The sequence below is a fragment of the Cuculus canorus genome, chromosome 13 (assembly GCF_017976375.1).
Source record: "Cuculus canorus isolate bCucCan1 chromosome 13, bCucCan1.pri, whole genome shotgun sequence".
NCBI lineage: Eukaryota > Metazoa > Chordata > Aves > Cuculiformes > Cuculidae > Cuculus > Cuculus canorus.
The window spans coordinates 7,229,718-7,246,067 of NC_071413.1; positions in this window are offsets into that span (position 1 = coordinate 7,229,718).

The following is a 16,350-nucleotide window of genomic DNA, read 5'->3' on the forward strand; positions in this document are numbered from 1 at the left end:
CCCACTTTTCACATGGGGTGACAGGGCCTGGAGGGGTTTATGGGATCCCTGTAAACCCTGTATCTCTCTTTGTGCTTCTCACACAGCCAGATCCAACACCGTAACCCCGCTGGTGGCTGCCCTTAACACCAATTTAAACCAACTTACCATCTTTGCTAAGGAGTTGACCCTTTTATGATAAGTCTTCAGGTGGGCTGTAAAAAATGAGACATCCTGTCTAAAGTCATGAGCTGTACTCCTCCTCTGGTGTCTCAACCATCAATAGAAGACCCTTGCAGTCCCCAGTGATGTTTGTGTTTCCCCAGGGATGCAGAGGCAGCCCAGATGCTCAACATAGACCACTTGACTCTAAGTGCTAGAAAGTACGTATGACCTCACGGATCCCCATCCAAGCCATAACAAGCTCAGTTACAGCCCTGTCCTGGAGCCTTTGTCAATAAATGCTTCTGCTATAGAGTTCTCTTCAGGGGGGAAAGTAAGTCACAAAAATTGTGCTTTTCTTTTTTAAAACATTTTGTGGTTGTGTGAAACCCCTGAAGTTCAAGCAGCTGTCTAAAACTTTGTGTCTACCAAAGATTTTAGAGGATAAAAATGGAAGGGGGGAAAAAAATGGAAAAAAAATGGAAAAAAAAAAAGAAAAAAGGCAAAAACAAACTGCAGAGGTATATGTAGGGACACAGGGTTTTCTGAAAGCCTCAGTAGGGTTTTTTAAGTACTTAACTTGTTCTGAGTTTTACATATCAGCTGTTTTTTCTAGAGTACAAAATAATTGTTCTATGCATTTTCACACGCAGAGATTTTACACAAACAGCTTGTGTTTTCAATACCCTCAAGAAAAGAACAAAGAGAAAATTATGCGTTTGTGATTTTTGAAAGCATCGCTTGAGCTACAGCTTTGCAAAAGTCTAGGCCAAGATTCTGCCAGAGAAAAATTCATCAAGTAGGAGAAATTTGAAGGAAACCTGAAAGTGGTTGAACAGAGAAGGGAAATAAATTAAGAAAATTTATTTTCTTTTATTTTTTCATCTCTTTAAGACTTGTAATTGAGCATTGTCTTACTCTAGATACAGACACAGGTCATTATTGCTAAAGCATTTAGCTGTTTATCTTTTCTGTTCTGTAGGCCATGATATTTCTGGCCAGAAAAAGGCTATATATCAAATTCATACTTTTCTTCTCATTTCTCAATAAAAATCAGCTAATTGCATCATCTCCTTTCCCTGCCAAATGGAGACTGTCGTTTTACTTGGCCTACTTCATCTTGTTTTCTGTAGAAGTCATGATATTTCTGGATGTTTCTCTCTTATTTGAGAAAATAAACTTTGCAAAATGGCATAAAACTTCCATAGACACAAACTGATTTAGACCTGAAAAATGCTGTGTTCAGACTAGGACATTTCTACTGAGACCAGTGGAATTATTACTTGGTGTTTGCCAGTGATACATTAAAAAAAATAAATTAAAAATCACGTGTTTAAATTCTGTCTAAATCTCCTCAACTTGTATTACATTGGGCTTCGATGCAATGCTTCAATACTTAATAAAAAAGTTGAGTAAAGCAAATGGGAACGTTTGCAGGCTCTGTAGCTTTCATCTTCCAACATCATCAAATGAATTGGTGGAATCACAGTTATGTTTTAGGACCAAAGTTGGCTAAATATATTCTAAAACTATACAATGTGTTTCCCTGTTCCACTCAAAGAACACGTGAACTATTTCACGTTAACTCTACTACTTATACCCATCCAGCTCGCAGAAAGCTCTCTTTCTTTCTGCAGAAACACTCATTAGAAGATAAAGTAGACTTAGAGGATGAGTTTTCCCTCGTACTGCCTTAGGAAAGCAAAGCACTGCTGAACGACAGAGCTTTGCACAGACCCCCAGAAGCACACACACACATTATCTGCATGTGCAGCTTCTCCTCCTGGCTTTGAAGTCCCTCAAATCACTACCTGAAACCATCGCAACCCAGTGGTACATTTCCCTATGAGCAGCCCCCTCTACAGCTTACGCCTGCCCCACACGAAACGTGACAGGCCAGGGATTTCGAGAGCCTTTAAAAACCTCTCAGGAGGTAAATGAAGTCAGGTTTGGGGGAGGTATGATAACTTCACTAGACCAAGAAAGACAAAGTGGACTCTATGCTAAAACAGTGTTTGAGATACAGCCACAGAGGAACACTCTACCTTCCTTACACCTCATCTTGTGGTAGCTTTTCAGAGATGGAGGGGATCTCTTCCAGGGTGTACATGCAGTATCTCCAGCCCCCTTTGTGATTAAAACATTGGTGGCCTTACGCATAATGCCATAGTTCATGCAGTATAACTATTGCTCACCAAGTGCTACTACATATCTGTATTTGATGAGAATTTCTTCTGGGAGGCCTTCCTGCGACTGCTCTTCTGCAATCCTGTGTGAGACGACAAGAGGCGTAATGGTGACCATACCTCCCCTGCAAGGCACTGAGCTTTTTTATTCAATTATACACAACTACTTTGAATAATGTGGTCCTGCCTTTTCCTTCAGGAAAGTCTGGTCTGCCCATATCCAAACAGGAACCCTTTGATGCTCATGGGTTGCAATGGCTCCGAGGCTGCCAAAGCCAACTGTTGAAGTGCAAACAAGAATAAACTCATCTGTCCCGCCACAGTGCCCCGTCTGCAGACATAGCCCTCAAAGGCACTTTCTTTAGGCTATGCTCTTCCCTCGGTTATGCAGTCTGGAAGAGAAACTGGTTTACTCACACAAGGGCTGGGCAGCAAACAAACGCACCATCTCCCTCTCCTGCTCCAGGGCTGGTGGGAGCCCTGTACAAACTTCACTATAACTAAACAGGGTAGAGGCTGGGATAAAGATAAAAGGCCATACATCAGTGAATTCTGTCTGGTAATTTCTCTTACAACCTCCCACTGTATCAACAATCTCTCTGCACTTGCATCCCACTGAAGAGGGGCAGGATGAGCAAATCCACAGCACAGGCTGAGCAGATGTTAGGCTGCCTTTTCCCTTGGTGCTGCCTTTTTCCTTGGTACTGCCTTCAGGGTCTTCACACAGGCATGGAGGGTTCCCACCAGGCACACAGCTGTACTCCACACTGATGCATCCTCTCTATGCCTACTCCTTTGGTTCCCAGACCTCTGGCTGCGTCTTGCATCCTCGCGAGCAAACCAGAGGACACGTCATTAACACTTCAGCAGCAGGACCTCCCACTCCCACGATAGGCTTCCTCTTGCAGGAAGATAAGAAAAAAAGAATAACAAGAATACAAACACCACTTGGCACTTCCAGTGATAGCTGAAGTATGCACTTTTGGGATAAAGCCTTTCCTTTCTAACCCAGATGCTGAGAGGTTGAAAATGATCTGCTGCTGGGAGTTTAGCCTGTTTTTCTAAGGAAACAACAAATAAAAGACTGCAAAAATCAGTAAAGGTTGGGGCTGGTGTTGGCGCTGGGGTTATGTGGGTGTTTGGCTGCCTTTGTATCCTCCCCCTCTGCCTCCCTCTAACTTCAGCTAACTCCAAAAATGTGACCCATGCTATCTGCCCTGGTTGCTCTTTCAAATTACGATCTGCTTGCAGATATCATTGAATTCTACTCTTATTGATCGGTAGTGTCCAAAAGCTTATTCTGATTTGTAGGAGCCAAACAACCCAGCAGCTCTGCGCTGTCAGTTCACCTCCCTGGGCACCTCCACTCCTTCCTGCCTGCAGAGTGTCCCAGCACCAACCTTCATGTTGCAACTTCTTTGTGCTGTGTACCAGCAAGAGGATTTGGCCCGAATGTTTAAAGCAAAGCAAAAACTCTGCACAGATGCCTGGAGTCATGAAAAGCACAAATCGTTTGCGTTGGCCTGCTCAGATGTTGGCCATGTTATATAATTGTACCTTTGCACACCAGTTTCCAAGAAAAAAAAAAAGCAACTATGTGCATTTTATTGCTGAGGTCAGGTTCCTGTCTTCCCAGTCCTGTTTCTCATTCTCTAATCAAATCATTATTCTTAATATGACTAGTTCCTAAGACCTTTTTTTTTGCCATGAAGTGTTTTAACCTTAGAATCTTATTTACTACGACCTTAATTGAAGGGTTTATTCAGATTTAGTCTATAAACTGTTTTGTGCAATCAGCCAACTACTCGAGATCAGCTGCAAGTCCTGGGTCCAGAAATCCGTGCCAAGCCCAGCCACTCTCAAGGTGACCTTAAACTGGGTTGAAATAACACTCTTTGGAAGTGCAGAACAATACAGTAGACTACAGCACATTTAAAGGAAACTATTCCAGCTACAGCAAGAGCAAAAAGCCTTTCAAAAGGACGTTAGGCTATCCTAGAATAAGTTGGGTCTGGGCCAACTCACTTTTGGGTCTGATTTTTCAAGGTCCCCTGTGTTGAAGTTAAGGAGAATCCCACCTCTGCTCCTTACTTGGGAAAAGGGACGGAGTATCAGGCATGCACTCAGAAATTCTCTCAGTGAAAAGGCCTGGGCTGCTAAATAAGAGCTTTTTTGTGATCATGTCATGCTGCCGGGGACAATGTAGAAGTGACACTGAAATGCTACATTCTGGTCATTGATTTCTGATAGATTATCAACACAAGGATATCTTCCTTGGTGCCACTGCCATGTGTCTGAAGGTACCATCCTTCCCTGTACATCTCAACCTATCAGTTTGTTACACAAGATACTTCGTGCTGAACTTATTAAAAAAGAAACCAGATGAAGTCTCTCGTGTAAACGGCTTTATAAGTTTGCTGTGTCTTTTTTGTAGCTTAGACATAGTTTCCCATACAGAAAGATGCTCTGCTCAGCATGATGCCTTCACCATCATGAACAGTCATGTCTCTACAGTCACAGCTTGACCTTTGCACGGCTTAATTTAATAAAAAAAAAGGTGTGCCCAAACTTTCATGTTTTCTGGAAACATTTTGACTTTTAAACTATTTGGGTATCCTAAAATAAGAAAAATACTCAACAAAGAAAAGCTGTTTGTTGAAAGCATTTCTTGTTTCATATTTCAAAGAGAAAATTGAAAACACTTACGAAGGGTGTAGCTATTTACCAGTCAAGAGTGTTCTTATAAACAAAATAATATAAAACATATCCTCTTTGCTGTTTTGTTGTTTAATATCTTCCACTGTATCACCATGTAAAGAGCAGAAGGGAAGAGAAAAGAGCATGTATTTCCAAGAAGCCTTGCAATAGATAAGAGGGTAAAGGATAATAGTGTGGTAGAAATGTATTTTAGCTTTGTATGCACAGGAATCATGAACTGTGAGACAGGTATCAATTTTCCATCAGGAAAGCTGAAGAGAGTTTCTCATGACATTTACCTGAAATTCCAGATGGGCACACCAGGAAAAGTGAAGAAAACTGAAGGCCAAGAGAAGAATTGAGCTCATCCAGTGAACAAATGCATGTAGGAAAGCCTTGAACGTCTTTGACAACCTCTTTGCAGAAATACAGCTCTAGAAAACAGATTAGCAACAGCATTATTATTAAATTATTTATAATTATAATTAGTATTGATAATAGTAAATTATTCTTATTAAACAATGTTTTCCATTTTATTTACAGCTGTTATGCTCATCATAATTGCCCTGGTTGCACCATTTTACCCACAAAGAGTCCTGAGACTGTGGAAAATATATTCAATGTACTAAAGCCTAAAAAGCATCTCTTGCAGCCAGGTTTCCAACAGCGAAAGCGTGGGGAGGATATTTGTTCTTTCTGTTGAGGTGGAGAGGCTGTGATAGCATTTAAGAGTCTGCGTGCTGAAGAGGTGAAAAAGACGGTTTGTTTTAAGAGACTGAACCAAATGGCTTTCTATCATTTCACATTCATAGAACAGCCGAATGTGCCCAGTGCTCCATCCAACAACTTTATGATTTCTGTTCTTTATAAACCAAACTTCAAGATACAATATTATAGTAAGTTAATAGTGATGTATTTGCTGACACTCGTCCCCTGACATACCATATACCTCAGAGGAGTCAACAGTCAGAAGAAATGCCATGTGAAACTTACTTTTGTTTCCAGGCTCATGTGATTCCCTGGGAGAGGGCAGCTCTGTCTGAATCCATGCAACATTTCCAACTGTAACAGGAAACCACTATCAGCAATGGTTCATTCATGGCTGACACTTGCAAGCTTCAGCAGCCCATGTTCTGACATTGGACAGAGGTGGGATTGCTTTTAGTCTAGCTGTCCAGAATACGGGGTTGGATTTAGCATGCATGACATCATATATCTCATTCTGTTAGCAGCAACCGTGTGTAAACAGGCTGTAAACACCTACAGCCAAAGTGTGAAATGGGTCCATCAACTGTAGTGAGGTTGTACCCATTTACACCACCTCAGATACTGCTGATGAGGGAAAAACTGAGTGTTGCATTCAAACCCTGAACAAGACATTTACAGTTTCAGTCTCATGGATAACTTATGGGCAAGAGCAGAGTCTGAGCTGCATATTCAAGTGGTAGAAATCCAAAGCAGAACACAAGTTTCTGTTTCATTAGGGAAAAGGAATTTCTGAGATTAAACTTTCCTTTAAGATTCTCATTCATTTAGCTGAGAAGTTGAGGTAGGATTACAAATTTTCCAGACACCTGGGACCAGTTCTATGGATTCTTCAAGACATTAAAACAAATTGAAAGATTTATGGTGAGGCATAGAAGGCATGTCTAATAAGAACATGCTTCTATCAAAATCAGAAGTAGCCCAATACAGTAACTGTCAGAGGATAACACAAGATCTCTTCTCTCTCTTACTATCTGAATCCATACCATGCAATATCAGAAGTCAGGGTGACACACCTACAGGGCAGGTTGGAGGGGTTTTCTGTAAATTCAAGTAGCTACACACAGTAACAGCCCACCAGCTTCCTTTAGCATGGAAGAAGAGTTTCAAGAAATTGGTGACTTACTTTATTTTTTCTCTAATTTTTCCAGGAGAGGACTAACATTTTCAAGACAAAAAGTGAACTTCTTACTTAAAATGCCACAAAATTCAGAGGTCAGAAGTTCAACTTGCCCACCAAAATAGCTTTTATCGTAAAAATAAAACGTTAGGCCAACATTGCTAAAGCAAGCACCAAAGCTCTCCAAATGAGTTGTGCATTTCTGCTCCATGCTATAGAAGGAGCTGCTGCATGCTCCGCATTGACAAAAATCCAGCTGCTTTCTCAGGGCAGATAATCATAAAGGAGGGCACAGGCTTAGGTTTATCTGCTCTTATGATCAAAAGAATGTCCTGAGTAAACATGTTTCTTGGAGGCATATCAGGCAATCTTATTTTCATTACAAAAATAAATCTCAGATTGATACTAGTGGACATTGCGTCAAAGAGGACAAGACAGGGGTAAAGGAGAGTACAAGACGGGTGAAGTGAAATGTGCAATGTGGAACTGTTTGTTGTTTGTATCCCTTGATGACTACCTATGAGAAGTTTTAGTTGGAAATCATCCACACAAGGAACTTGAGAGTTTAACATGGTGGTTTGGGTGTATTGCTAGCAGTTGGATGTCTGAGCAGGCAATACCTGCCATTCCCAAGCCATGAGTCAGGGGTCCGACATGAGCAGAAGTTTAAGGAAGGAAAATCTACTAAGCTTCAAAATGTGGCTGCCTTTTCTACGTCTCAGTACATAACCTTAGTTTCTTTGGCCTGAAATGTTCATGGTCAAGATTAGTTCCACTGGGTGAACAAGGATGTGAGCAGCTCTTGTTTTTATTGTGATGAGGCACAAATCCTGGAAATCTTGAATCAGCCGAACAGGGCTACAAACAATGCAATAACATCTTTGATGTCGTTGGAAAGATGTTTCACATCTGCCTTCCCAAATTTTGGAAGGAAATAATTGGCTTCATTAATAAGGAGACAAGCAACCTTTCTTCTTCCCAGATCTTCTGTCTAGATTTTATATCCCACTGACCCAGAGCAATAGGGGCTCCTGCTGACAGGCAGAACTTGGAGGCTGATTCCACCTCCTGGCCCATTTCCTATGGCACATCATCAAGACCTTCATCACTATCCTCTTGGTACAGTCAAGTACTTCAATAGTTATGTCACATTCTTTTGAGATTTTCTTGATTTTCTCATGTATAGTTCATCAAGATACAGTCTCACTTCTTAAAAGTTGATTTTATTCACTCCTGTCTTATTATTAGCTACAGAATATGAAGAAAACTGTATCCATACCCCTAGAGCACTAACTCTAAGCCCTGCTACAATGACAAGTCTGGGAGAAACTGTCCCAACTGGTGTGAGGAGGAAGGGTGACTGAACATCTAAAAGGATGCAAACATCTGTCAGACTTACCACAGTAATATCCTGTTTCCTGAAGTCAAGGCAGACTTGAAAACATCCTTCTTGCTTTTGCTGTGCATCACAGGTCATCTTTCACAACGCCTTGCTTCTGTATTTGGAATAATAAGCACATTTCCCATTCCGTAACTCCTGCTCCTTCCACAGAACAGGTTAAGACACCAAAAGCTCATGTTACACCATGCAGTGGGGTTGCAGCATTAGACGTGATGCCATCTCATCATCCACTGACTCACTTGCATTAGGGTTGGTGTCCAAGCCATCGGACTGGCAGCAGACTAACGGCACTTAAAGAAGGGTGATTATGTTCAGGATGAGGTATTACCATGCCCAGAGGGAACCTCTGTGCAAGACACTTCATTCAAAAACTAAATGATGCAATGACCACAACGTTGCTCCACATCATCCCACCAACACTCTGCAGTTATTTTTACCGTGGCCCTAAAGCAGACATCAATAAAATAAATGAGGAAATGAGCATCAAGAGAGTCGCAGTTTAGTAAGCAGCTGTTAACGATCTGCATCACATACACGTGAACCAGAGCAGTGCAGTTCGCAGGCAGGACTCACATAGCTGTCGTTCAAGTTTGTGGGCTACCTATAGTGCTTGATTGCCTCTTTTTTTGCAATGCAATATCCTTCAACAAATCAGCCGTGGTTCTTTAATCAGAAAATTCATTGTTATGGCTGTGTTACAGACCCCATCCCATAGCCCTGCAGATACTCAGAGGAGACATTGTCCATACCCTTCTCTTAACGTCAGCTGTGACAGTACAGCCATCAGCAACCAAAGGCACGGTTTGAGGTCATCTCTTGTTCTGTTTCTTCCATGGTGGAAATAATTTGCCCTCTAAAGGCACTCTCACCAGGATGCCATTACTCCAGAAAGTCTGCACTTTCCTCCCTGGCTGGTTTAGAGCCTCTATTTGTACAGAACTGGGGTTCGTGTACAAACCCTAAGATGGCAAACCTGGAGCAGAAGTGCAATGAGTAGTTTGGAACCTGACTTAATGGTTCATAGATGAGATCCTGACAGCATTTTGTGATCCTTTGTTTTAGAAAAGGGATCTGTGTCTTTGCAACCTTTGCAATACTGTGCTCCTGTCCCAGTCAAAACAGATGTTGAAATCTGCAGTAATTTTCAGTAGAATCATTAAAAAGGAATCAGCAGTTCATTTTTGCTTCTTCTTCTAATAGTTTTCTTTCTTTCTTTCTCTCAGTAAAAACGACCCCTGCCCCTTCTCTGCTGTTGATGTGATGGTGTACTCTAAGTACAGCCCATGCCTACAATTCGCTGCCTCCGCTGCCCTCCGTGCTCAGCGCAGCTCTGTCTGCCCCCAAAGGGAAACGGAACGCAGGGGCAGGGTGTGTGCAAGGCCCAGGGGTCTCCAGTCTGCCTTTAATTAAAGGTGAAGATTACAGAACACTAGACTGGTTGGCAGGTGATAATAAGAAAGGATGGGAGAGCTCAGCACCAACTGGGGCTTTGATGAGAGATTCACATCTCCTCAAATTACTGTACACAGAGGGCTGGTAGGTAAAAGATGTTGGTGGGAATAGGACTTCCCTTTGTTTTGCACACCCCCAGCTGTGGGAATGACTCCTTTACCCACCTACCAATACTGAGACGCTGCCACAGATGCGATGCAGCTTATCAAGAAGAGAGCAGACCGCTGTGCCCCAACACATGGGTGTTTGAACTGAGTCTACAGATGGAACAGCTACAAGAGACCATCCATTTGGCAGCGACCAAGCACAAAACTAGTCTCTCTCATTGGTATAGCAGCGGAAGTTGAAGGATTGTTCAGGCTTGCAATCCTCAGCAGTTTTTCAGGTTGCATCTATCTTGGTGCTAAAAGACCATCTGAGTTACCTATTCCACTTCATTTTCTCTGAGGAAGGCCCACTGGGAAGCCATCAATATAAAGAGGCAGAAAGAACAGCAGTGCTGTCTGCCCACTCACCAAGCTAGAATACTGCCCATTAATTTCCAGAAAGCCTGAACATTACCTTAAAAAAAGCTAGGCTGCTTGTGGCTGTCCTTTTCTTGTAAGAAATTTCCTTTACATTGCATTTAGCTGAAGCGAAGAGCATCGTGGTCTGCTATGTCATAGTAGATGGTTTTCTTGGAAGAAGGTAGAGCTGATAGTGTTACTCCTCTATGTGCTTTCAGGGGAAGGGTGAAACATGCCCTCAGCATTTTTTCACAGTTTCAGCATCATGAGAGACCATCCAGAGCAGGTTTGGAAGGTATAGACTTATTCCCTACACCCTTGAGACCCTCAGGCTAAGATAAAAGAGAAAACTGGCTCTGTGTGTTGTTTGCTGGCCTCTCCACGCCAACACAGCTCTCAGCTCAGTAATGAGTCTTTTCCCTAATGCCACAGTGTACCTTTTCCCTTTGCATGTGGCCAGATCCAGGGTCAAAAAGCAAAACGTGAAGAGGAGCATCCATTCCCTGTTCCCATAAAAGGACCTGCACCGTCATGCAAGACCAAAAAGCTGTCATTAGAGGTACAGACATTCAAGTTAATGTGTATGTTAATTAATGAACCAACTGCTAAGAGTGAAAAACTGTCACACAGTATTTGCAAAGCTGGGACTTGGCTTAATGGAGCTGAGAAAAAAGAAGCAAGAAGTAATTTGGGACCACCTAAGTGGCTGCAGGCTCCCCACCGCAGCGCTGGACCAGCCTCAGCAGGATGGGCTCCAGAGCCAGGGCACAGCATCGTGAAATTAGGCATCAATGATGAAACTGAGTCTTTCATAACTGGCGGAATAAAACACTTTTCTTTTAGGGAGCAAGAGGAAAATATACTTGTGGTGGTTTAAAGCATCAAAATCACCTCATGTCCTGCCTTTCATTCAACCCTCTGGTTTTGGGGGACTGGCTTTCATTCAACATCCAAGACAAAACTACCCCCATATTTGGCAAAAATAAGGCTTTTGACACAGCTGGAGTCATCAGTCACTTGCTCTTTGCTCCTTCTTTTCTCCATTCTTTTGAGAAAAGCCTTTCTCCTTCACAGTTCTGCCTGGGGTCTCTTAACCATTCTTTTTTTCCAGTTTTAACTCCTTTTCAATTTCAACAAATAAATTTGCTCACCTCAGCCTCCACCGTGAGCCAACAAATGCTGGCTATACACCATGGGAAACTTAAAAAAAAAAGAAAAAAAGAAATCTAATTAAAATTTTCCGTTAATGTTTTTCGTTGCAAACAAAATTTTAAGAAGTCAGGCTTTCAAACATAAAAAAAAATGACTGAAATAACTGCAATTTCACTTTTAAAAAGTCTGTTGGGTTTTTCTTTTTTGTTTTTAATTCTGATCAACAAAACCACTTTTCACTTATAAACTGCCTCAGTAGAAAAATGAGTGGTGGCTCTTGCTCCATTTTGCTTTTTAATGTGACAAAAGTGCTTTGGGACATTGGGTGGTTGCATAAACTTTGCATAAACGTGGTTGATTTGGGGCTGATTTTTTTTCCTCAGAGGTCAGTCTGGCAATGAGAAAAAACCCTTATTTATCTCTAGTTTGTAAGTATGGAGTCAAACCCTTCAATTCACCAGGAGTGTCCCGCTACCCACCCCTGCACAAGGAGAACTACTCAACACCCCCCACTGCTTGAGTCCCTTCCAGGCAAGCTGCTCCTCTTGTGGTACCCAGACACTAACCAGCTTTGTTGCCCCAAGACCTCAGAGAAGCTCCAAGGCTGCATCTCAGCCGTGAAAGATTGGCACACGCAGGACAAAAAAAAAAAGAGAGAGAGGAACACATACCCAATTCTGTAATATTGCGCATAAAAAAGACTTGCCTTACAGATCCTGCTAATATTTCCATTCCCAATGTATGAATGATTAATATTTAGTATCTGTGACTCACTAATATTTACTTTAGGAAGTATTTTTATAAAGTTTGACAGGTTTTCTCAACGTAGGAGCTAATGGAGCCTCCCGTCGTTAGCAGCCACGGAACCCTCCCTGAACAAACTTTTCTGGTCACTCTTTAAACTGGGCTGCTGGGTTCTTTTATGGCCCTGAACCTCTAACGCTGAGCACCGAGGCTGGCAGGGATCGCTGCCGATGGTTCTGCTGAGACACAGCTAATTTTAAATCTGGATCTCAAGGCAAAGGAAAAACCTCTTTTTTTACTGGCAAAACTGTCACAGTTGAATGCTGCGTTCAGATTACGGGAAGAGGCTGTGAGAGAACACACACAATCCCTTTTTTGGGTACTTGGCATTAACTTTATCTGAATCATGGATTATATAAGAGAAGAGCAGAGACCTCACACAAGTTTCTCCTGCGTCAGCGGGGGACATCCAGCAGGGACTGGGAAACCCTCCACATCAAGTCCTCACCATGACACTGTGCTGTGCACGAGCGTAACCGCTTTTCCAGTTACACTCCTCAAAAGAGGATCACAAGCATTTGATGGAACCCCATCCCGAGTTGTCCACAATATCAATTACAGTTGCCTTTTTTATGTCCTTTTCTTCATCTATACTAGAGAGTTTTGAGCTCATCACACCTCGAATATTTTCCTAATTTTATTGCTCTTGATAAAATAGTTGGCATCCAAACCAATGCCGGTTTAGTGCCTTAGATTTACAAAAATTATCATTTTCTGATAAAGAAACTATTCCTCAGAAAAGCAGTGACGAGCAGTAGGCTACTTATTTCTGTGCATCTGTTTTGCTGCAATGCTTTAAGAAAGCTTAACTTCACTGGTGTATTTGGAAAGGCAGACGCAGCCTGCTGAGCTGGCCGGCTGCCCTCGGACGCCTGGGACTGTTTCATGACTTTGCAGAGGAGAAAATTTCCATGATCTCCACCTTCCCACCAAAAGCCTGTCCTCGCCTGGTGCTACATGCCTGCCACTGGTACGAGATGCCTCCTCTGCATTTTAGCACTCCGTGCTGCTCTCCAACAGCCAACACTCAGTGTTTCTCTGCTCAGTGACATCACTACAGGGATGCCCTAAATCCCTCCTTGTCAGCATTACAGATCAGTGGTTTTCCCCAGTACTTTACCTCAGAATTGGCAGAAAATCCACAGGTCCATCTGCAAACCCACCTCACAGTCCCACAGGACTTGTTTATCAGCCAAAAGACCTACAGGGAAAAAAAATGTGAATACCAGAATTAGCAGAAAAATTAATAGTTTTTGTTATCTCAACACATACTAGCACGATGCTGCACAAATTTATCAGGGCCATTTCTACAGAAAGGTTTTTATCTGTGTCACCCATGGGATGAATGCCAGTCCCTGACTGTGTATTGTCCCGGTCCAAATATACAATAACCCTTCCCATTAGATTTCATGCTTCCTTTAGCACTGAAAATTATAGAAATAACATTTGGGAGCGTCATCAAGACATTTCCTGGTCCATCCTCCAACTCAAAGCAGGATTAACAGTGGCTATCTCATTTTTAGAAGCTACCAGCCTGTATTTTCTTAAAAGCTTTAAATGATAACCAGAAAAGAGCCATGCAGAGTATTTGTTCATGGCCTTTCTTAACGACCAGTCTCAATGCTTCCTACTACGGTTTAAGCCCACTAATTCTCAGCGAGGTGGACACAAACGCCCTCTCTCCCTTTACGGTAGCTTTACACACTTCAAGAATCCCCTCCCCCTCCTTTGTTATCTTCAGTGATATTTCCTTCTTTCTTGAGGGCTGTTTTAGCTCTCAGGTTGCTCTCTTTCCTTCCTCTTGGACTTCCCGCAGTTGGTTGCACACTCTTTGGCCAGCAGCGCACATGCTGCACCACAGACCTTAGCAGCATGAAGCAAAGCCGAAACGTTTCTCCCATGCCTTGCAGACCATATCCCTCTTTGCACATCCGACACGATATTTAACTCCCTAACAACAGTGTGGTGTTTTTTACTTCTATTCTTCCCTTCCAAGCACCAGCTTCCTTTGCAGACTAGTTCTCCAACTTCCCGCACAGTTACTGATGCTGTTTTAAAGCCCCCTTTCATTCATCTAAAACATATTTTTTTTACAAGGACATCAAGTGAGACAGTATCAAAAAACCTCCTACAGTCAATCTGTCAGGTTTTGCTCATCCTTTCCAACTCAGGCCTGTTAAGCTGGTAGAGAAGGAAATTAGGTTGCTTTTAAGATTTTTTTCTGACAAACTTGTCCTCTGGCCCCTGGGCATAGTTCATAGGTGGTATTCTCTTAGTTTTTGTAAGTGCAAAAAAACATGGACATGCAGAAAAAAGCCTTGAAGCAGCTACTAAGATAAGAATTTGAGGATTGATGTCAAGCACTTCTCAAGACAGTGTACGTGTTGGCAGGTCCTCTCTCAGGGTCATGGTCACCTCCAGTCCATAACCCAAAGGAGCCCCACGCTTGTGAGAAGCAGCACTTACTTGTAAGACATTCTTAAGCACTGTATTTATTTTACAAGCCTGTGCTCCCATCTCCTTCAGCTTTCAGCTATAACATTCCACCTGAGCCTCCTGACTTTTAGCCCACTATAAATAGCCTTATATTCAACTTGACACTTCATAGCACTACGATGCGCTTGGCTACGCAGCGGGTGATGAGGGGAACTGCATATAGCCCTTGACTGCTCACATGGTACGAAGGGTGAGGAGCAAACACTGCAGAGAAGAGTGCTGCATAAGGGAGACCTTGTCTGACGATTTAACTCCATAATCCTATTTTAACCACTGTCAACAAGATATAAGGGTGGTTTCTATTTACAGTGAGGCTTCTTTACACTGCTCTCTCCACACCCTAAAGTGGCATAAATGTCTTCTAAGTGCCTTAAAGTAGGTCCTTAGTATAAGCGAAAACCGACCCTGTTGTTTGCAAAATGGCTTTGAAAACATTGCCTACATCCTATAAATGAATGTGGGTTTTTGGAAGAACACCCATCCCAAGGTAAGCCCATGCTATACATAGCCTCTGATGAGCTCAGCATGGGATTCGGAGCAGGCAGCAGAAACCAGAACAACAGGCAACAAGATATTCCCTCTGAAACAGCAGGCAGGGAGAGCTTGCATCCTGCTGATCCCGGAAGATTACCAGCGACGTAGGAGAACAGGGTAGACTGCTACCCTTACCTGGATCCACATAGGTTTACCTTTCCTTCGCCCCCTACTTACATTCATCCTTCCAGTTTTTATGCCCTCTCCACTTAAAGCATAAATCAGAATCCCAGCCCAGTCTGGGGAAAAAAAAGAAATTGCTCTTACCTCTTTGTGTTTTGCCTCAAGTATTCACTTACCTGATTTGCATACTTGCTGTAAAGAAAGAAGATGTGGCTCTGTGATATCGCTCTCTTGCCGCACTCATGATAACAGCACTTTTTTGTTGATAAGCACAGGATAAAGCACGTGGATTGAGTAGGAGACAACAGTTAGCAAAAACAGAGCCAGAATCAAAGTGTCAGAAGCTATCACAAAGGAATATTAGCCTTACATTTTGGATGTTCTGCTGTTTTCCTCCCTATGCCAACCAGGACTTACATTTTGCAATAGTATTTTGGGGCATTTTGAAGCACTAGCAAACTGGAAATCATAGAATCATAGTATAATAGAATGGTTTGTGTTGGAAAGGGCCTTGAAGATCACATAGCTCCAACCTCCCCACCATGGGCAGGGACACCTTCCACTGGATCAGGATGCTCAAAGCCCCATCCAACCTGGTCTCAAACATCTCCAGGGATGGAGCATCCATAACTTCTCTAGGCAACTATTGCAGTCAATAGGATGGTCTAAGCAGCCTCAGCGTGGCCATAAGCATTATTAATCTGAATACCTTTCTCTGCTTACTGTTTACTTTAGTGAGGGAGATATTTCTGCAGCAATGAGAGTCAGGGAGAGCAAGTCCAAACAGGCAGTTTGTAACTGCAGAGCATAAAATAGTCACAAAACTTCCTTTGTGCAGAAACCATTGGCAGTTCAGTTCTTGGGTCACCGTATCAGTCCTTGGTTTGGGTTTTACAGGTAAATATCATTCAGCCGTAACTCTATCAGGCCAGGGCTGGACTAATGCAACACCTCTGTATTTTGTCTTGATCT